The 21414-nt window shown below is 36.9% G+C and overlaps 1 protein-coding gene across 4 annotated transcripts in view; it reads left to right on the top strand.

Annotated features, from left to right (window-relative positions):
* Nucleotides 1–21414, top strand: part of FAT1 (FAT atypical cadherin 1) — a 100630-nt gene that overhangs the window by 10914 nt on the left and 68302 nt on the right. The window lies entirely within an intron of this gene.

Here is a 21414-nt window from a genome sequence, read left to right as displayed (position 1 = left end):
TTTGGTGAAATTGTATGTATATATTTGGTAAGTACTTTTCCTTTGGTATACTTGTTTTGATCCAGCTAGCTTACAGCTATTCTTAAGTCTTAAAATCTCTGCTGGCTGACAAGAATACTGTTGATACAGAATAGAGGTCTCCTTCATGCGAATAGAGTTGTCTTTTGGACAGTGTGGGACATATGAAGTTGAGGGAGTAAAGTGCTCTCTACCTAAGGAATTAATTCTGACATTTTCATGCGTTGCAATCCTAAACTACGTCACTGTTACTTCATTTAGTAGTGGTATGCATTTGTGATACTTCCATGCCTGCAGGTTTTTATAATTATATTTTATAGTTTTTATGAGTGCCTGTTTGTATTAGTAATCACTACTTTATGGAAAGGCTCCTGCCAAAGAAAGCTGCTTTTAAAAAGCCAGTATAAGTCAAGCAGATTGAACTGTTGACTTATCTCATTAATGATGGATAAACTGAGAAGCAACTGTCAGAATTACTCTACTGTCGTGTGTTCAGAGAAAAATGTAATTATGGGTGTAATAGAAGTCTAGTGCTGACTTTTAATATTTTGCTTGCACATCTCTGTAGCTGCTTGTTCTTTTATATCTCTGATAAAGACAAAGCACTGATATTGTGCCACTGTCTGGTGGGGTATGTGTGTGAAGAGTTGCTTTTTTTTTTTTTTTTTAATCTTAGGGAACAAATTCTTCCTAAGACACTTGAGCGGAGAAGAATGTGTTTTTGTGTTTGCTGGGCATGTTTTTCTTCATATTTTGAACTAAACCAAGGAACTGATGAAGGAATGTAGAGTATCTAAAAGCTTGATAATGTAGCTTAAAATCTGTCTCAAGTTGGTGGGGTTTTTTAATCTTTTTTTTTTTCCTAAGAAATCATCAGCATTGTTACAGAAGACAGTCTTTATACTTAACAGAATCTTTGTCATGCTCTTCAAAATGGTCTGGCCTTGATACAGGGAGCAGGCTGATAATTAGCCAAGAAAGCACATTAAAGAATGTGTGAACAAGGAAATCTGCAAGTGACTTGGTGACTTCTCCAGCTTGCTAAAGGGCTTTTCTGACTTTACCCTCGAGTTTCCTTCTGTCTCTGAGAGCATCATGCTACGCTTCCTTTCAAAGTCTGATAAACTGGATTTCGGAAGCTGTTTGGTGTTAACTTTACTGGCTAAGAAGAATTCTTTTATCTCTTGCTTCTTAGAAATCAAGGACAACAGTCACATTTGCAGAAAAAAAACTAAGATTGACGTTAGAAACATCAAGTAGTTCTAGGCATAGAATTGTAGCTGGCTTTCAGGTTATTATTTTCATGTTATTATGTGGTGTTTGTTTTGTTTTGTTTTAACTATTCTACATTTCAAAAGGTCCAAAATTGTATTAGTGGTTGATATTTTTATCTTTTATTCTGAAATTTTCAAGAGACAGCTTAATGTAACCTTGCCACTAGTTTTTGAGAACTGTTTTTTTTTTTTTTTTTTTTTTTTTGAGACTTACCTTTGTCTTAGATCAGGTGATCTTCATAGGTTGGTTGTCTGCAGTTCTGTCCAACGTCTTAGAAGTAAATCTCTTACAGGGGGCCCTAATGAACTCATACTCTTAAACTCAGAAACTGTTTTGGTTACTTTGTGTAATTCTTTCAATCTCCAATGCTTATCAAGAAGACACAGAAAAAAGTACATTAAGAATGAATTTGGTAGTAGATTGTATTTTAACTGTAATATTTTTTGGCTAGTGGTAGGGGGAAGCAGATGTCAAGATGATTGCAACAGTTTCTGTACCACCTTCCCTGTCTTACTTTGTTACAATGTAAGAAATAGGGTGCATGCATGTAGGCCTCCTAAAAGGTAGCATTTTTCATATGTAATGTAATAAAGTCACAAACCCCATCTCCCCAGGAAGTTATAGCTACTGAAAGTATGACTAAAGTAAACAAATTGCTTTAATGAGTTTAATTTGAGGTTCAGCCTTATGCTATCTCCAGCTTATAAATTGTTAACTGGAAGCCAAGTGAGTAAAGACGGAGATCATAACTCATTACTTGGCCTTTTCTTTCATCCCTCTTGTAAGTATCAGCAGATCGTTACTTCTAGAGAGTCAAAGGTAACCTTACAGAAGTTCTCAGCTGGACATAAGCATTAGACAGTCTATGATTCTAAATTGTAGAATGTTTCTTGTTTTCACTGCCACTTTAGAGCTGAGAAGGATGGACAGTCCTTTCTGTTTTTCTGTATACGTTATCTTAGGTGGGTTGATGAGACACCTGTATCAAATTCCTGCTCAGATAATAAAAATGAAACTGCTGTTTTCACTGTAGTCAGTGAATAGTTAACAAGCTGTCTTCATCTCCAGAGACAAAGTGGGAGATCATACAGGGAGAGTGTGTTGAGGAGTGTTGCTGACATTCAGTCTTGATGCTAGAACTGAAAGTAAGCGTAAAAGCTGATAGATTAAATCAGACAACTCAGCTTCACAACAAATGAGTGAATCTAAGGAATAATAGAAGCAACTGCTGGGGGAGAACCTGCAGCAGAAACTACATAAATTTATGCAGTTGAGGGAGCCAGCAGACTGGGAGTGTAGGTGCCCTGGACAGCATAGTGTTTGTAGGCAATGGGGGCGCCTCCTGAAACCTGTTGTTGAGAAACAAAGGAAGTTTCAAACTGAATTCCCCTGTATCCCATTGTGTCTAACCAGCTGTATACTGGAGCAGTCAGACTTGAACTCTTGTGCTCCCATGTGTGAGGTGTTACACACAGATTCTATTCAGATTTTCCTGAAGGTGATTTAACCGAGTTAATAAACCATGGCTAACTTTACAAACATTTTTATCAGAAATTTCCCACTAGGTCAACTGGAAAGGCTACCTATCAGCAAGTGTCTTCTGAACTTCTGCAGATGTGGATGTTTCCCAGAGCATAACCTAGATCCAGAATGGTATATAGCAGTCTGAAGTTTGTGTATGATAAATTTATTGCTGGTATTAATCAAGTAATTAAGTCACTTGTAATCAGGAATCCTAATATTCTTTCCGTAAGGAGTGTTTGAGGTACTTTGTGAGTTAAAGAAAAACAACAATTCTAACAATAACAAAGTTTCAAATGATGAAAGTTATTTGCAGACTGAAAAGATACAGTATCATGCTTGATTAGAGCAAGGATCTGTCCAACCTGGTATACCATCTCCAAAGATCTGAGAACAAGAGTACAACAGACAAGTAATACCTCTTTCTAGTAGTTTCCCTAACTGATAATTTTCTGTTTGTGGAGCACTTGATTTATGTAGGGTTTGTAAGTATTCAGTAGCTTTTAGTGTTTTCTTTCTTATGTAGTCTTTGCTTGAAACCATGTAATTTCAAGTGTACCCTTACTACCATAATGAGAAAATATGATTTGTTTTGATAAAGATTGTTAAAGGAACAAGTAGAAAATATGAAGGGGGACACACAGAGGAAAATTCATTTTATTGCACTATCTCCATTTGCGTAAAATACAATCAATAAAGCTTAATGACTGGGAGACACTATTTTTAATATTACCAGAACCATTTCCAGCAGGGAAGACAGTAATTCATTACAGAGAATGAATTGGATTTTAACTGTATAGAACAAAGTACTCAATTATACTCTTAAAAGGTAGAGAGCATTGCTAGCAAATAATAAGCATGTTAACGTTTCTTTGTAGTGTTCTCAAAATTGTATTAATGAGAGTGCAGGGTATGATTTACACTTGTACAAAAGGGGCAGTTTCATATTCTGTGTCTTTAGTGTTCATTGGCTTTTAAGTATTTTTAACCATCTCACCTCTCACTGGTCTTGAGTTTTAATCATAAAGACAGGCAGTACCAAATACTGAGCACTGTGGGGCTGAAAACTTAGGCACCTGTTGGATACGTAATAAATCAGCAGTGTCATCTGTAACAGGAGCCAGATGGCCTGCATCTGGCCTAACAACTGCTGCACCTTTAAACCGGGGTGGCTGCACCCAGCTCATCTGTTGGTAATGGTCTGCTCTGGTGCTCTTACGGAGGGTGGCAGTTGGTACAGGCCAAACTCGGTTCAGCAATATAATAGTCTGGGAATGTTTTCTGGGCTTTTTGTACTGATACAGCTGTCAAACTTTTGAATGTAGAAGAGGCATTTTTAATAAAAACTGAGACCGGTATGATTTTGCTTTTAAGTCAGTTGTAGTTGAGCAAACTTACAGATACGAGACTTTCACATTCTTTGGGTGAATACTTCGTGTTGAAGTTTCACCTAGCATATACCCCAGTTTGTTACTTCATTTATGTACAGATTTTGATGTATAATAATTTAATTTCACTGAAGTTAATTTGAAGCAAACAAACAAAACCTAAATATTCCTTAATTTCCATTTTCTACTGTATTTGTTCCAACCATGCTGCTATCAGAGCCATATGGTGACTGTCTGTTCTGTTTGTTCTGAATTGTTGCAGATCTATTGGATGGGTTATTATAGGTCCATGAACACTATTAGCAGCGAAAGTATTGAGCAAATCTTTTTCTAAGAAAACTGTGAAACAGGAGATTAAAAACTGTGATTGATGAGGTGATGTTCATAGTGAGAAGAGAATATTCCAAGTGGGTTTGATATGGTGGACCATAAGAAGGTGCTTTAAAATTTAGTCTGCTTATATTTGGCAGTGACATTTCCTGCTTAGTTTCTGTCCACAGGTACAGTCTCATCGGCACACAGCTTCTGACATTACAATTCCTTATGTGAATATTTTGACTAGATCAAAATGAGAAGTAAATGGGAAAAAGACTTTCTCCTAAGAGGGGTTTCGCATAGTGTTTTCTCCTTGCAAAGTTCAGTGGTTCTTTCCATTCTTTGAAGAGATAGAGCACCTTGGAATCCAGCTATGTCTAAATTCTAAATGGTTGCAGTTTTTGGACAAGAAATTCTTGCTCTAGCTGGTTGAGATGCTGATGTTAGTGAAGCTCCAAGCACAGACTGATTTCCCAAGTATCTAATTAGCTTCTCAAAAGTTTTACACCTCACACCAAATTCTGCACTTCCAGGTTACGTTGTTTGTCAAACTTATGTTAAGTGATCTGTCCTTACAGCTAAATTCTTTCAGTGACTGAGCTATAAATGTACCTGAGTCAGAATTTTTTAGGTTATTCCAATGCAGTTTGTTCAAAATGAAACAAAACCTTCTAGAATGATTACTAGATTCTATAGGCTCTAACTTAGAATTAAGTTCTTAGGCCTATGGGTGTTGATCTGGAAGGTTATTTTTTTAATAAGGGGCTGTGTCAGCACTTCAATTAGCCATTGAGATCTGAAAGCTTACTGTAATATATGTGCACTAGAGATTTGGATGAAATTTGAGATGAGAGTAAGAGAAGTTTCTCATAATCGAAGGCTTTATGCAGGATATTCCTTGGATTCTGGAATTGCTTGATCAGTCAGTTGCCACATTGACATTTGGAATTCAAGTGCAAATTATTAAACTCATCCTTGGAAAAATAATATGAGGGCAAACATCCTTTATTTATTGAATGATCTATGATTAAAGCTCTTAATAGAATTAAAGTGAAATTTTTTGAATTTGTGATAATGTCTTTTATGTATCAATGGGATTAAAGAGTGTGGATTTTCTTTTCTTGAAAAACGTTGGCACTGTTATTGAAAACAAGCACACAGAACTGTCCTTGTTCTGTAAACAGGAAGCAGCTTAGGTCGGAGATGCAGAAAGACATTCTCTTGGCTTTCCATGCAAGAGGACTTTACTGAATAATTTTAAATAATATTATAAAAAGAGGTGGGAGGGGCAAGCAAAGATTAATTTGCTTGCTAGAAAGATGTTTCTGCACACTTATCTGTTCAGTGTTTTTTCTGGTGTTACGTTTATTTTATGTTATAACTGGGCCTTTCCTCCCTTTGATATTGAATTGGAAAAGAATACCAGCATAAGAACAAGTTGAGTTCATATAACTGGGACAAGGTATCTTCATTTCAGCTTTTCCTCTGGCATTCTTGCCTTTTGCAGGAGAACCCTTGGACTTGTCCAGAAGAAACATTTTCTTGTGGTAGTAAATAATGAAGCCAGTTTATATTACCATGCCCACCCTATCTTTTATTCAGTGATAGTCAGGCATGCAATAAATGGAACAGAACTGAAACCCTAGCTCAGTCTGCACTGTGAAAGAGACAATTGCATCTGTTTTGTGTGGGACATTTAAATCAAGGAGGCATATTTATGGGGGCTGATTATAGATATCTTAAAAATAGCCTACACGGTTTTAGAAAGGGATATTATTTTCTTCTTTCTAGATAATGATACCTGATGGTTTGAATGTGCTCAGTATCATCTTGAAAATAACAGCGAAGATTACACAGTGGAAGATCTGTGTGACTTCACTCTGTTATTATGGCACTTCACTTCAGTGGCCTTGAGCCAAACTTGGGCCATTCTGCAAGAAACAAATTGTTATGTTGTTGTTGTTTTTAAAGCAAAAAAAAAAAAACACCCCCTCCCCCAAATTTGTGTACTTTTGCTGTGCCTAGATTGAGTAATAATTTGAGTTCAAAAACATTTGTTTAAAATTTCATGCAACTAAAATATGTTTTCCACCCATTTGTTACGGTTTTAAAAATGAGGCATTTGGCACATAGATATCCTTTTGCTAGACAGCACAAATATCTGTAACAGCAGCTTACTAAGAATAACTGTTGTCTTTAAATACCTATTAGTATTAAGGAAAACTTTTTTTTTTCTTTTTAAGAAGTATAGAACCAGCTAAATACAATTTGTGTCTGTTCAAATAACTGACGTTTAGATCTGGAGACCTGCTGTCAACTAGAGTGAGGACCAATCCTAGGTTCTCTGCTGTCCAAAAAGCAATCCAGAAAGCTTTTCCCTAAGAGATAACTGTGGGTGTGTGTTGTATTGCTTTATTGCTGGAACCAGCAACCGGCTGCCTGGCGCCTGCATTTAGTCATGTCCACGTTCTGAAGGGATTGCCTGGTTAACCTGTAATCTGGGCTACATTTTGCAGCTTTGCACTACTGTACTGTACAAGGTCTAATTATGTTCATTCAGGCTAAGGTCTGGAAGTGAAGGTGCCACTGGGTTAATTTGTGGGATGATTCTCATACATTTAGGCTTCTGGTCAGATGAGTTAGATGTGCTAGAGCTAAGCAGGGCATTTGAAGCTAATGTTTTGTTTCAGTTCAGCAGAGATTAAGGAGGCCTGGGTTTGGAGCAGGGTCACAAAGGTCCTAGCTGTCCTGGAGCTAGCTGATAACCTCTTTTTTTTAGGCTTTGAAGGAAATTATGATTTGCATTTGTAACAGTGGTAAATCACTAAGTGCTATTTGGTTGTTAATGTTGCTTTTAGAATGTGTCTTGGGAAGAATCTGAATTAGTTTTAGACAAACATATTCATGGTGTGTTTTGCAGTGGCTGGGGGATCCTCCAAAGCAGTTTCGAAGTTTTCTTAGGTATCCTGCTGAGCAAAGCATTACCTCGGAGTGACCAGAGATTCCATACAATCCCATCCTCTTCTCCTGCTGAAAGTGAAGGATTGTTTTGCTGTGAAAGGTGTTGAGTGGGCTACAATTTGGTTTGATGAAAGCAGAGCTGCCTAGGGGCTGCCTCTCTGTAGGAGATGAGCCCAGGCTGAGACACATGTGGTCTTAGAGATTGCCTTATAAGCAGCAATCAGTTCAGGCAGCAGAGTACATATTAAGGGCCTATTAACTTGTTCAGGCTTCTCTTTGACTTGAAAAGCACTTGTGAGAGAGGAATAATAAAAGTGTAGGGTTGCCAAAAGCTATGGAAGGTGCGTCTTGCCATATCACTGTTGGTACATCTGTTGAGCTGGGGGTTTATTTCCTACTAAGCATCTGCTTAGCTTTTGAAGTACATATTAAGGTCAAAAGTGAGGAGCTTGAAAATGATTACATAATGTTTATTCTTTTCTTTGAAGATTTTAAACTTTCATCATACAGCATTTGGACATATTTAACAAAGGACAAACCTACATGAGCACTTGGCAAACTTCCACAACTTATAACATGCGGTAGTTGCAGCTTTAGATCTTGGGTCTAAAAATACTTTAGGCCTTGCTGCAACTATAGTTTGTGGGTCCATTTTACAATCTATGTACAATTCTTGTTACATCTGCGACTTGATTGCAGTAGTCATCTGAATGTGTCCAAGAAGGAATTTAACTCAGCAGTCTCTATGGGACTCAACAAAAATAAAAAATAAAAGCTCTAGCATTCCAATGTCATCAAAGAGGGAATTTTGGAAAAAGAATCTAGCAACAGACTGTAAGAGGTAATTTTCCTATTCAGAAAGCAGACTTCCCCAAACTTTGTTTTATTCATATTTCTAATAGCTGCTTCTATTTAACTGCAAATTATTTGTGAACAAGGATAAATTGATATATTCACACTCCTTGTAAAGAGCAGACTGCCAAGCTGGTGGATGCAAGTGGTCTTGACCTGCCTACCAGTAGTGACACCATTTGAACTCCTTCTGCTTAGAGTTGTATATCTGTGCAGAGTTGTCACCACTGATACCAGAAATGCATATACTTTTTACAATAATCTGCATTGACAAGTATTGGTTCTAATACCTGCATGTACAGTAAACCAAGCTTTTGGGTACTTACACAGTAGGCTATTTTTATTTTGCTAACGTTGAAAGACAGAAACCACCTCTATACACAAGGTAAATAAAAATGTCCTGAGATTATTTATTTGTACATATTTGTGTAGAAATTTTTACAGAATTTAAGGATTAGACGATTTTACGTTTTTGAGAATTTTTATATAATGAAGTATAGGTAACAGAACCTTCTGATTTTTAGTCTAATGGTAAATGTGCTGTAGTGTATGGGTGAAGAAATGAAGAATTTGTAACCTAAGTGCTAAAAATGAATACAGGCTTCATGTGTTGCCTGTAGTCCTAGTGGTATTTATGCACACAGGGGGGTTCTTGGTAGCTCAGCTTGAAAGACTTGCAGTATAAAGAAACTTATGATGGAATGTATGGATCGAGTTATGTATGTGAATTTTTACACTAATTCTTTTACGTTAATAATAATCTCTTCAATTTCTCCAAAGCTACGAAGGTGATATGTGTAGCTTTCTCAGTTGGGAATGGGGATACTTTCTCAGATGAGAATACATCTCCATTCTACATATTTTGTTTTTCCCCCAGATCCTTTGCGTGTAGATTTGCCATGACAGGGTATATCCTGCCTCTATGAAAATTAGAGATTGCTGTGTAATGATAAGGGCTTAATCTGCAACGAATCAGACATGTGGAAACTTCTGTCTATGGAATTTTCTGTTTGATCTGAGAGGAATGCCCTTGCTGTGCCCTTCCTGTAATGAAAGCAAGGTAGAGTGAATCAAAGTGATTCTAGATAAGATTGGAATGTGTTCATTGGTTTTGCATCTATTATATTTGGTGTTACAGTTCTGGCCGTATGTATTTGACTGCTTCAGAGATTAACAGCATAGTTCTTACTTTTAAATATACCTTTTTTTTGTTCTATTTTAGTTAAAGAACTGTTTTTTAATTGATTCAATTCCTGAGCTAATTACTCAGCTTTGAACCTGGAAAGTGTCACAAAGACAGATATTATTGTTAGCAAAATATTGAACACCCTATGATAATACGGCAGGTTCATTGTTACTGTAAATAATGTCACCCTGTTCACTAAATCCTCTGTCTTAAAGGTATTTTTTTGCATGTGTGTAGCATTGTGAAGAACAGCTAACAGTTTCTCCCCCGATCCTTTTTACTCAAACAGTTAATGATTAACAAATGTCCAGCTGCCTGTGCAAGGAATGTTAATTACTTTGGGTGGGGAGAAGAGGTGACTGCCTTTGCATAAGGAAGTCTGATATCATAGTTCACTTCAAAGGTAGTTTAAGGGAGTATAATGGTACCAATTTCAGCAGATTAGTCAGAAATGGAAGAATAACCTATGTCTCTCTTCAATATGTACTTCCACACCCATGCAACTAGCTAGTACAGGTAAAATTTTGGTTGCTTGGGTTTGTGGAGAACATCTTAAAGTAAAAAGTGTATAAAAAGGGATTGCTTTTACATATAGGGAAAACATAGCTCTGAGGGGAAAAAAATAAAAATCTAAGCAGTTCGTAGTTCTCCCTAGGTCATGCCACTCTACTGTACCACATACCACCAGTTAGCTTTCCAAAGGGAAGCTTGTGTTAAGTGAGAATAGAAGCCTGAATATTAAGAACTGTGCTTGCAAATATTAAAAAAATATAATGGAATGAGCATTTCTCAATTGCCCTTCTTGCTTGCTTAAAAAAATATTTACAATGAATTGGGACATTTTGGACTTACTTTTATCTGTCTCAAGGATGGTAACAAAAAAAGATCTAGTGAGTTGGCATGGAAGAATGCCCTCTTTAAAATAATGTAAAAACAAAGAATACAGGTGCTACTGTATTAGTGAAAGATGAATTGTGAGGTTATCATTGACTAAACTGACAATTCAATTTTGATGTGTGCAGTTTAATAATAAGAGAATAGTGATTGCAGTGAGAACAAGATCACTCCAAATTTAATTCACATATATTGACTTAGCATGTGATGTGAGGAACTAATGGAGTTAGAAACATATGCTTGTAATTCCAAGGGTGATTAAAAATACCTTTGAAATTTTGTTGCTCATTCTAATTAAGCACAAGAATTGCTAGCATTTTTGAGAACTGTCTTGCACAAAAATGAACATTTGGAAAGATCACGTTACACAACTCTACTTCTAGTTTCTGCAAATTCTGTGAATTTCTTTGAGCCGGAATATAATGTATTCTGTGTCTACATGGTATACCAGATACATACAATATTGATGTTCTTTCCTTTACACTGTATGTTAGTGTAGAAAATGTTGATCTAGTTTTTGCTGTTACTTTGTGGCAATTAAACTTGTTGTTTGACCAAGAAATACATATTCACATTCACATCATTCATTCTCTTTGATGTTTTTACTAAAGGTCCAGAGTTATCTTCAATGAAAAATGTTTTTGTGGGGAGTAACTAATGGAGGTTTCCAGCAGAAATTCTAACAGAAATGCTTTCTGGTCTGTTCATATAAATGCTTGTAGGTTCTATTATTAAGCAATAAATATGAAGCAAATGAAACCTACCAATTATTATTTTTCTAATAGTTAACATGCCTTAGCTTCTGGTATCTTCTGTAATTTTTCTTTCCTTACAGATAATTTCAAACATAACTGTGCAAGCAGTTATCCATTATTTATGTGAAGGGGAAAAAAACAACAAAAAACAATCACCAGGGAACTTGCAAATAAGTAAGCTTGACATCCGAGAAGTCATTTCTAATTTTCTAGGTGCATCTTTCTTTTTTAGATGTTAAATATTGATTCTTCAATGTACTTGTAATAATTTACTTAAATGTGGAGGATTTCTCATCTACTTGTTACGATGCTCATAACCAAAGAAAATGAATTTTTCTTTTAAATCTCTTCTAATTTCTTCACCTTCATGACTTGCCTGTCCTGAAGATGTATTTGTGCATAATCAAACAATGGCTTCTTGTTTATTTTGATTCATGTGCAAAGGCAAATAATGTAAAATTCTTACAAGTACTGATTGGTGTGGAATCTCCTCTGGATACGTGAGTAGAAATAAAGTGAATAAATAAATGAATGATTTGAAGGTTAATAAAATGGAGTGTCTCAGAACAAGGACAAATGTCTTTTGATGTCACTGAATCCTGGATACTTTAATCTCATGACTTCATTGATTTGCTTTGTTCTCTTCACTCCCATACCCACAGGTGCACCAGCTCCTGGTTGTACACACAAATCTGCTTGGGAACAGTGTTTCTGTTGGCAGTTATTAAGTGCTGCTGTGTATATAGCTACCTGGTGCAATAACATAAACAGCAGTAGCAACCTGGCTTGCAGTTTTTCACAGCATGCTACTTGACTTTTCATATGTATCAGTGTCCTTTCTTGCTCAGACGTGCCTGGGGAACTGTCAGCGTTCACCAGCAGTTTCTGCACCTGAAAATAGGCTGGAGACAGAAAGCTTGAAGCAAAATTGCAGTAGTCCAGCATAAATTAATATAGCTAACATGCATGTGCTAAACTACCAGTTTTGCTGTGAAGCAAAATGACGGGTGTTGCCATGAAGCACAGCTATAATTGCTTCTTGCTACACAATGGGACTGCTCTGTCAAGCTTGTTGGGCTTTCAGAATGACTTTTATGGAAGTAATGTGAGGTAGGCTGCAATTGTTCAAGCTGCAACCAAGAAAGGAAGCTGAGAAAAATGCTCAGTATGTAGGAAAGAGATTCTTGGGATACATGGAACAATCTTCCTTATTTAGGGCAGTCGTTAAACTTTGAGATTTACAGGCAGAAAGTGAATATACTTATTGCAGAACTGTCCAGCTATTTTAACAGTTTGCAGAGGTCTAAACAACTCAGTCCTTCTGGATCAACAAATTAGTTTCTATACAATTAAACACGTTGCTCTGGTGTGTAATTGCCTTCCCTGTGCGTCTCATTATTTTCCTTGTAGCCTCTTCTTCTGCCTAAGGGGGACCCAGGTTAATCTGTCAACTCCAGTTAGTCTTGAAATTCTCGAGGCCATTTGCAGAGGAATTTCCCCTTCAGAGGCTCCCTCTTTCCCGGTTAAATTTATTGGAGTGGTAATATAACTACTCACATTGTCAACAATTCCTTAGAAGTAGGAAAGCTGATGGTTAAGCTTTACTGAGTGAAGTTGCAGTTCTTAAGTACCTGCTTATTCATTTATGTGTGAGTATATGTACAAATTCATATACACATACCAGCATAAATGTATCTTTTACATTTCTTATACATTTGCAAGTACACACACACTCAAAAAAATTTGACTAACTTTACTGCTCTGACTAAACAAATACCAGGCCTGTTGTACAACCCTTCCGTTATTTCTTAATTTCGGACAGTTTCCATCATAGTTCTACAATAGCATGACTAAGAATTAAAAGAGGTAGGATTTAAGGTGAATAGTGTAGCCACTATTATTCTAAACAATTTTTGCTTAAACGTAGTTACCCAGTCATCATAAAACGAAAGTAATTGTATTTCTTGGGACACAGAAGCCAGTTGTCTAGCTGGAGGCAAGAATCCTGAGTAAGAGATAACTGGAGCTGTTTTACGTCAGATTTGTGCAAACTTTGCTCATCCAGCAGAGTGAGATGGTGCTTTTGTGGGTACTGAACTCAGTGTTTGGCACAGAATCTGCTGGCAGTTTGTTCTGTTTTCACTAATATTCCATAAACCTGTTGTAACGCTGATAGAGCCTCCATGGTGGAGTCATGTTTTTCAGCATTTTCTCTCAAATGCTAATAACAAAGCTTCTTTTCAAGCTTGCTTTCTCTTCAAAGAAGTATAGTTTTTATGTGGTTGTGTTACAGTAATTTTTCCAGTTGTCAGAGAAGTTAACATTTAATCCCCTAGTGCTGGGGCAGGGGGTGGTATGTTCCTCTACACTGAGTCTTGGCTATATGGAACTTTCCTCTGTATAACAATTACAGTGCCTGTCTGAAACATACAAACGGCCTAGCTGAAAGAAATAAGCTGGAGCTATTAAAATAACGGTAAATGAGGCTGACAATAGGCGCTGTCTGCCATTGTCCCAAAAGAGTTTCTGAACTGGAAGTAATCAGTTGAGTTCTAAGGCAACCCCATCAGGGATCTTCTAATTGCAGAAATTCCCCCTCTCCACCCCCATGACTTCCTGAAAGTTCAATTTTTGTGGACCTTAGTGTATTATTACTCTTAGCCCAGAGTACATAGTACCAAATCATAATTTCTGCTCATAGTCTTTTGCATAGACAATTTTAAGAACATGTTTTTAGAACTTTTTCTCCCCTTTATAACCAGACTAAGTACTGTTTTCAGTTCATTTGACTTGTTTTTGCACAAATGTACTGAGAGCTATGTGGCAGGAACTGCAAGCCAAAATGTTGCTGGGTCTAATTATTTATAACTCTTTCTTTTGCACACTAATTTGTTCTGGTTTGCCTGCTTCACTGGGATGTGCAAAACCTGTTTTCTTAATGGTGTAAAATACATTCTGTGTTTGCTGCAGAGCTTTAAGTGTGCATATCTTTTCTCCTAGCTCTTTGTACTATCTTTAGGTGCTTGGTTAACTGATAGCTACTCTTAGCTATTGGTCATTCTGTATTTCTATTTTCAAATATCTGTATCTATCTTGTTTGTAAGCTGCATGTGGTGGAAATCAGTTGTGACCCTTTTTCTCCCATTAACACAATTCAAATTACCGCCATCTGTTCAGAGTGCAGAAGTGATGCATAAACTGTTCTGTCCTTTAAGTTTTATGTCAAGGCCTGGGTTTGACCATATGCTGGGGTTGTCTGGATGCCAAGTTTTTGTCCCAGAATGGTTTTTTACTATGAATGCATTGGTGATTTCTGTGCATTTGCGAAGGTGAGTCTGCCAACTTTGATATGACACTGATAATGTTTGACTATCCCAACAGGTAGTCTCTGTTGTTTCATTAGTGTCATATGCAGAAATGGTTTTATTTTTAATACAGTAGGCTGTGTCGTGGAATTTGGGAATTTTGGAAACTTGTACTCATATCAGATTTACTTAAGTTGTGCATTTGGTTATACATTTTGTTACATGTAACCAGTTCAGTGGACTTAAATTTGAGATGCAAACCAGTTCATAACCTTCATGATTTTGTGATAAAAATCGTAACATTTACTATGATCCAGGCTTACATTCAATTTGGCTTTGTTCTGAAAAAATCTCAGATCTATTCTAGTGCTGATTGTAATGCTTTCTGTATCATAAGTTCTGTGTGCTTTGGAGGCCATGTAAGATCTACTGGGATATTCTTTCCCTTTAACCTCTCTGAACTTGCAGTAACTAGTCCCTGGGAAGAGAGCAAGCATTGGTGGACATGACTTGTTTGACATTCTTGCAGCTCCACAGGGAAATGTCATCTACTAGTTAAAGAACTTGTGCAAATTCATTGCAGTTGCATCAGCTTGCTAATACTGCTAGTTACTTGAAACTTTCTAAGCAGTGATTTATGTTAGAAAATGAGCCATTTGTCCTTGAAACAGTAACAGAGTTGCTTTCCATTTAACAGTGCTGTCTAAGCATGATTTTTTCAGCTGCTAGTACGCAAGACACAACATGAAATGAAAAGAGCTTTCTATTTCAAAGAACTATAAATATGGATATTTCATTCAGTTTTCTGGGTCTGCCTTTATAAAAACTGACAAAAGACTTGTGATTCCAGTATATTAATTTTAGCTTATTTTCAGTGGTTTTACTCCCTAGTAATTCCTGGGAGAGATTTTTTTTCAGAGAGTTCTCTGAAGCAAAAATTGCAAGACTTATTTTGTCATTATTGGTCTTCAGTAGCTATAAAGAACTAGTAGTTATAAAGAAGAAAAAACATGTTTTTAAAAAATGGAGTAAGACCACTGTATGGAAACTTACTAAAATAAGCATGTAAAATAGGGAGATGTAACAAGCTGTAAATACTAAAAAAAAGTAATTATAGTGATGATAGTTGCTAGTGGATATTACTTAAGGACTTACGGGGTGCACATGAAGACCTTAACTCTGTGGCCTGCAAACATAACTTGTTGTGGAATTTTTCAAGGTTTGTTGCTTGGGGAGGCTGGCATTTATGTTGTTGTTCTGTTGTTGGTGGTGTTTTTTAAAAAAAATTACTGCTATTATTGTTATTCAGAGAACATTGAAGTACAGCTAACCAAGGTACTTATGAAAGGTAACATCATAATGTTACTTAAAAGAGAAATCAGAATGTAACTTGCGGTTCAGCTTTACTCAGGCAAAATAGAAGAATCTCTGAATTGTTGAAAAGAAATAATGAAGCTATTTCAAACTAAATAGAGTTCTTAACAATGCATATTCATATTCCTCAGGTATATTTGCAAACAAGTAATTTGAATTCTTCATGAGTTATGCAAAATGCAATATTGAAGGCTTGTTGCTAGGTTACAGTCTTGCTGTGTGCTTAATTAGATGCTCTTGGAGAAGAGAGAAGAGCAGTGAACACTTCTCTCCTTCATGTATGAGTCAAAGCCAAGCAGTAGCTGCTCACCCTTTCTCCTCTTAGAGCTGCAACCAAGAATTATTTGTATTCTGAAACAATACAGTATAGCTTGTCGTGTGATTCAGATGCAAGAAGTGTGATATGTGAGGCGTTTGCATTGTCAGTCATAAGTTTTAAATTGCTCTGAAGTTCAAGAGTAAATCATCTTTCTCTCAGTGGCTGTTGCACTTCTGTAGAAGCATAAAAAAGTAATCCTTCCTGTTGTAAGTGCATGTGTGAAGCAGGTAAGAAGGGCTAGCACTTTTCCAGCTCTGTTTATTTATCAAACTATTTCTCCTAAAAGACAGAGGTTGTGTATCATTTTTAAAAGTGCACACTGCCAGCCGCAGGTCTTTAGTATTTCACAACTCGGAGTGCAGAGCCTCTCCTGGCATGCTGCCTTGTTTATACAGTGGACGAGCTGACATTTCGCTTCGGCAAAAGGAATCTCATTCCATTCCTTCTAAAGAAAGAGATTGTTTCAAGTTCACAGGATGGAGATTTTGGTCTTTTCAACTGACATTTTAAGTGCTGACTAGTTCCTTGTCTCTGTGACAGGGCATACGTGAAATCTTCAGTGCTTCAGGGCATTTGATTTATGTGGTATAAAGACCAATGTTTTATTGTGATGCCTTTGTTTGTTTTGGCTTTGTTAAGTGATTATTATTTGTCTGATCAAATAATATTAAATTTTATTGGTGTTGGATGATGTTTTAGAAGAACTGTAGACTTGGGGCTCAGTTGTTCCTCACAAACTGGTGCTTGGTAGAGGCCTGAATTACAGCAGCCACAGGGAAAGTACAGGTTTTCTTACTTGGGAATTCAATATGTTCCCTATTTCAAAACTTTTTTCTTTGCAGAATGGCAGAATGCCCTATGGTACATAACGCTGCTTGGCTGTATGTATGGCTGTACTTGGCTACTTCTTCAGGGTGTTTCCCGGTGTCTGACTATGGTTATGGCCAGAGGTTATCTGATCCATCAGAAATATAGATAAACTGACTGGAGGACTTTTTAAAAATTGTTTTAAAAGTGGGAAGAATCTGAGGTATATCACTGGTCATAATTAGTACTAGAATCACAGTGTATACCAGGTACTAGAGACTGGTATAATTTGTATGTTCCAGTCTTGTGTGAGACTGTGCTGTAGCTGTTAATGTTTTGTTTTGGTTTGTTTTGGGTGTTTTTTTTTTGGCTTTCTTTTCATACCCCCAAGTAACTTTGTGTGAAGTGGGGGGGAGGGGAGAGGGGTGGAAACGTATGAAGTGTACAGTGTTGCGCTTGCCAGTTGTCCTGGTTTGACTATGCCTCTAGAAGCTACTCAAGGGGAAATGGAGGACAAAAGAGTATGGATGTTTCTCTGAGTCCTCTAGGGACTGCTGGGAAGCAAATAAGCACTGCGTCATCTATACCAGATGCTGTTCCTTTTTTTTCTTTTTTTTTCATTTCTATCAGATCTGCTACAACCTCTGAATTTATACAGTCTGATGTGATCTATTTCATTGTTTTAAAGCAACTCAGCAAAGTTTCACAGAAGTTAGAGCAGAAATTTGACCAGAAAGCCTGCAGACTTCTGGAAGATGGGAATCTTTGGGCCCTTGTCTGCATAAAAATTGATTTCATAAATACCAGTAACTTTCTGGAAAATATATGCGGTCATATATGCGGTCTATACAGATGCAGGAGATATTCAGGTGGTAAGCAGCAGTATGTGCTAAGCTGTTTATCACCCCTTATTCTGCTTTTAATTGAAAAGATTGTATAGACCTTAGTGCTAGCTTCTGTTCCAGTGATTTGTAGTTTGGTCAGACTTGAAGACAAAGTTACAGGCTGTGTTGATGTGTATACAGGCTACTGCCACTGAGGGACTGTACACCTCTGGTTGGAACAAGCTGCATTTGCTCACCTGTGAGTCTTTAGCCTGTACTGATCGTTCACTGATAGCCATATTTGATCAAAACCTGTGTTCATGCAGTTGTTAAAATATTTTCTTTTTTATCCCATGGATGGCTTTTAAAGCAGCTGAAGAAGCTTTTTGATTTGTCCAGCTTATTAGAATTCAGATTAATTAAGTTTGTAATCAGATTTCAAGAACCATGTGCCAGGCCAGGGATTTCTCTTAGTTTGTTTTAGCTGTCATTCCCAGGTCAAATTCGACTAAACTGCATTTTCATGCTTTGCTGAGAAATGATTGCAGGTTTTGATTTCCATTACAGAATCATTAATATTGTTAATGAGAGTTCTCATGGATAAGCACACTTAAGGAGGATCATCCCTTGGAATTGGGCGCATTACAGTTTGATCGTTTGTTAATTAGATAGAATTGGCTTATGCAAGACTATCAGATTTAAGATGGATTTGTATGTTTATTTTTGTTTGAAGAGTCACTTTGGTTGTAGTGATTTGGGCTATGGGATTAAAATTGGAAGTAGTGTTGGTTTCAGGCAATGTTGGGTTTAATGTTCCAGTCTTAGCCCAGTTGCCATGTTCTTAAACCAGCCTGTTACTCCTCACTGACTTTTGATTTGCTTGTATTCTATTGTATTTGTTCAGGACTTTCACCTTCTTTTAATGAAATCAATAGAAAAACCCTACTGCATCAAATAATAACAGTATCTAGTCTAAAATTTTAGACATTTGAAGATTGTGAAGTCAGCTCTGATGCCCTTTTGCAGATGACTGAGAAACATTTCATCAGAGCTCTTTTTTTCTCCCCTCTAGTGGTTAATGAATGATGAATAAAAATATTTTTATCTAAGCACCTGAAAAGCTTAAAGATTGCATATCTAGCCAAGTGAAAATGTTTTTGAAATACTCATTTCATCATATTTTATGACCAATAATATTTACAGGTCTTTGGGATTGCCATATACGTTGAAAGTTCTCTAGTGGTGCTCTGTGGGAGATTTATCTACTCATCTTGCTACATAAAAAGCAAATGGTTTGTAAAAGTTAAAATTACCAATTTGCCTCAGCTTAGAGAATGGGAAATTTGCTGACTAAAGATTTTTCTTTGAATGGGAGAAGAGTTAGAGAAAGAGCCTTCAACATACTGAATACATAATAGAAATACTTAAGATGTATTCCCTAAATGTGCTTTGCACCACTGGAAGAAAAAAGTGAAAATGCTTCTTAGAAGCCAATTCATGCTGCTGAAATTGATGATGCTGATTAGCATCTTGCTGATACCTAAAGGCTCTAGCTGAGTGCAAGATTAAAACAAATGAACTCTTTCTTGGATTGATTTATTACTTTTTTGACGTTTGAGTTCCCATCAGTTTCCTGTTTTCTATCTTGAGAACCACTAGAGCTAGAAGCCAGTGACTTTGTGAAATATATGGGTATTGGCTTTCATAGCTTCATGCTGTAAAAACATGAAAAAATATAAAAATAGGCTGCTGTAAGTCAAAGCTTGCAAGAGGACCAAGTTGATAGACCAGTGATACTTTAAGAGCTAGTTCTCGACCTGTGACTAGGCAGAAGTATCATCGTCATAGTGAAAAGAATAGTCTTCTTTGTTCTTGTATTTTTTAAAAGGTACACTACTGAAGTTTACATACATTTGTATTCATTGTTGTTGCATAGAAGTCAAAGATGAAGCTGCAAGTGTTCCCATAGGCAGAATCAGGAATGATTTAGTGTTAAACTTGCTGAAGCAGGAATGACTTCAGTTGAAGTAATGAGAAAAGGACGGTGTTTTGTAATGGCTGATGTAAGGTCAGCTTGTACGTTAGTTAGAGGGGAAAAAAAATCCAAGTTTGTGTTTTCTGGCAAAGGTGCTGATGGGAGACCTGAAGAAATTCAGGTTTTGGTACTCAGTGACTGCCCCCACCCCATACAGCCTCAGCCCAGGTTTGTGCACTGGCTCAGTACTCTGCTCCATTTTGTTGCTGGGCGGCAGCAACATTAAATGAGAGCTGAGTCACTGATAGTGCACTCATCCCATCCCTGTCTGCTCTGGGAGCTATGAGTAATGTGGGAGAAATAGATGTGGGGAGCTCCACCGCTCCTCAGCAGGTGAGCACAGAGGAGAAACTTCTGCTCTCTGTCTTGTCATTTTTGACATGTTTTATACTGAAGGAATGTTATCTTCAGTCTTCATTTGTAATACTGTCATAATAATCCCCTTACTATGTGTAATGTCAAATAAATTTTCCAACTTGCATATACATCTGTCCAGTACATCTGTTTTAAACAGTAAGTGGGATGAATGGTAATTATTATTGTTACTTTTTTTAAGTAGACTTCATCTCTAAGAAAAATTTGTTCAGAAATTAATCTATTAATAAGCATTAAATGTAAACAGTTACGTAGGCATTTTTTGCATATCTGAATGCTCATAAAATGTTTTATCTAGCTGTTTTTATCTTGCAGTTTGGGATTATAATGAGCAGAGCATACAGAAAAAAATGTTCATCTAATAGTTTTATCTGTTGAGTGAGAAACATGGTAAAAATGGGCGAGTAATTTAAGTGAAAAACATTTCATGTTGTTTCTATTCATGCAGAGAGCATGGGTGGCCCTGTAGAAAACAGGAAATTTTTGAGAATTAGAGCTCCCCTATTGGGTAAACATCTGTTATATGATTTATTCAGTGGACTGGTGATCAGACAGATAAAAGGCCTTTCATTGGAGATTTCTGCAAAAGTCAGTATAAAATATACAGCAGTAACTCCAGACATGCAGGTCTAACTTGAAATGAGAAATGAAGTGATAAATAAAGCTGGCCGTGTTTACTTTGTTGTACAGCACTGCCTTTGCATCCCCATAATGTTTTTACGTATTTCTTCTTGAGATACTTGTTTTGGTGTTGTACTCTTTATTTTTCTTCTCCTTTACCCTTTTTGGGTATGGACACTTGAGACGTGACAGTTCACAAAGGCAAAATTGGTTGTGTTTTTAATTAATTAATTTATTTGACTTGAGGAAGGCTTAGATAACTAAGGTAGTAGAAACTGCATATGCCAGTTGGAAGATTGCAGGAGAGAGCTCCGTTACCACGGGAGTCTCCCTTTCTGTTTCTTTAAAATCAGGCAAAGCTATCTTAAAATGAATCTGCCACTTCTGATGTAGATAGTGTTAGGAATGCAGGACAGGTGTAAAATGATAATGGTTGCTCAGTGCAGCACATAATCATGCCCACTGTGTTCTGCACAGATCACAGGCAACAGAGCAGCGTTAATGGGAGCCCTGCTAAGAGGGAATTACAGCAGCCAGTCTGGTGTTTGGTAGGACATGAAGGTTTTACAAAATGTTCTGGGGCATGCAG

The sequence above is a fragment of the Gallus gallus genome, chromosome 4 (assembly GCF_016699485.2).
Source record: "Gallus gallus isolate bGalGal1 chromosome 4, bGalGal1.mat.broiler.GRCg7b, whole genome shotgun sequence".
Lineage (NCBI taxonomy): Eukaryota > Metazoa > Chordata > Aves > Galliformes > Phasianidae > Gallus > Gallus gallus.
The sequence above is the reverse complement of the archived record's forward strand: the minus strand, read 5'-3'. Positions and strand labels throughout refer to the sequence as shown.